Source organism: Mustela nigripes, chromosome 7 (genome assembly GCF_022355385.1).
Source record: "Mustela nigripes isolate SB6536 chromosome 7, MUSNIG.SB6536, whole genome shotgun sequence".
Classification (NCBI taxonomy): domain Eukaryota; kingdom Metazoa; phylum Chordata; class Mammalia; order Carnivora; family Mustelidae; genus Mustela; species Mustela nigripes.
The window spans coordinates 1,841,610-1,843,800 of NC_081563.1; positions in this window are offsets into that span (position 1 = coordinate 1,841,610).

Sequence of the window (2,191 nt, forward strand, 5' to 3'; positions counted from 1 at the left end):
TGTGCGTGCTTGTGCGTACGTGCGCATGGGTGTGCATGTGCGTGCTTGTGCGTACGTGCGCATGGGTGTGCATGTGCGTGCTTGTGCGTACGTGCGCATGGGTGTGCATATGTGCACATGCGTATGCGCGTGCGCGCTAGAGAGGAGGGAGCAGTGAGAGGCAGGGGGAGATGCTGCGGAACAAAGGGCAGGCGGGCAGGGAAAGGAGAGGCTCTGGCCCCCGGACCCAGGGGAGCCATGTCCTTCAGAAAACCCTCAGCCGCGTGGTTCCTCCTCCACGTCCCCAGGGCGGTGGCGGCCATCTAGACGGACAAAAAAAGCCCACTCCGGGGAAGGATCGGTGGTTCTGACTGTCGGAGGCGGCGGAGCTAGCTCTAGGAAGGGGATAGGATTAATCTCCGGTCCCAGCGTCCCCGCACAAAGCCTGGTCCAGGCCGGGAAGATGACACAGGGGCGTTTCTGTGGGGGCAGGCTCGGGTCCCTGACTGGTGTCGTGAGACTGTCCATCATTCTTCCGGGGGCAGCATAGTGTCCTGTTCCTGCCTCATTCAGACTTGAGCAACGACTCTCGCTGTCTGCCTGTGCCGGCCGGCTGGCCGGCTCCCCCTGGGGCTGTTTGGACAGCGTGCTCACCCTAGTTCCTTGGGGGACTGGGTGGGCAGGTGAGGACCGAGGGACAGTCACCAGGCGTTACCCACATCAATCCAGCAGATCCGAACCAAGGGTGGGAGGTGTTTCTTAGCCGTAAGCAAGAAAATCAGAGTCTGGCTAATTTAAGCAGAAAGGGGATTCGTTGAAAGGTTTTTGGAAGTTCACAGGAATTTTGGAAAGACTGGAGAGCCATTGGGGACCATGTAGAAGGGAACAGAGCCCATGAATCATGCTGCAGAAGGGCCCAGCTGCTGCTCTTGCCATACAAGCTGCATTGGTATCTCACTGGCTCACCAGAGTCTGGAGGGCAGGTCTGTGTGGGTACGTACTGTCCTGTGGCCATTTTGTGCAGCTGCACAGGTTGTGCACTGCACAAATCCAGAGAAGCCATTTCACAGAACTCCCACACGTGGCGGCTGGTGTCTGTGCCTGAGCTATAGAGGAGGCTGGGAAAGCAAAGCACAGAGTTTTCAGTATCTCTGGTGGAGGAATACTGCTTTCCAAGTATGAGCATAAACCGAATGCGCTGTATCGGTTCGTCTGTGCCGTGCAACGGCCTACCCAGAGCTCAGTGACTTCAAATAGTAACCATGTTTTTACCCATTCCCCAGGATTCTAGGGGTCAACCATTTGGGCTGGGACAGCAGGGTGGTTCTTCTGGTCACGGCTGGGCTCCCCTGTCTCTCGGCAGCTGCCCAAGCAGTCACGCCTCAGTGGGCAGGCCAGGATTCTCATCCTCAAGTGACCAGCCCGGGGGTGTGAACAAGGTGGCAGTTCCAGAAAGCAGGAGTGGGCCCACAAGGCTGCCTGAGGCCCAAGCCCTGAGCAGGAACGATGTGGCTCTGTCACCTTCTATAGCTACGTGCGAAGGTGCGTCTGGATTCAAGGGGCCACATGGGGTGTGAGAAGACGCAGCGGGATCTGGACGGTTGTGGCCACGTTTGCAACCTGCCACCCACAGGGAAAGGGCAGGTATGTCCCGACAGGACAGTGGGAGCAGGAGGGACCTTGCAGGTGGTCAGTCGGAGTTTGGTGCGCGTGAACAGGAGGGAGGAGCCCCGAGGGGACGCGCGCTGCAGCCTGGATCAGGTCCTTTATTTCTGTCTGAAGGTGCAGCAGGCGCTGTGAGCTGCGGTGGGTCCTGCCGCTCAAAGTCAGGGTCTGGGAGGAGGTTGAGGCACAAGGTGGGTTGTGAAGGCAGACGTTTCTAGCATCGCGCTGGGGCTCAGGGGCAGTGGGCTGCTTCTGGCTGTGGTGTCCTGGCCCGTGTCAGGCCGTGCCTGTGGGGCCATGCCCAGCCCCGGTGACCCCGAGAGACACCCCGCCTGCTTCATCCACGGGCGCAGATGGCACAGAGACAGCACCCCAAAGCAGGAAGAGCCCACGCCTGCAGTCCGCGTTCTCGCTGCCGTGGGCCACCCTGGCCCCAAACCTTTCTACCTGTCATCCCCCATCAGGGGCCCTCGTGGGGGTCAGTTACCCACTGCTAGGTCACAAACAACCCTACAAGCCGGCAGCTGTGTACTGTCTTGCACGGGTT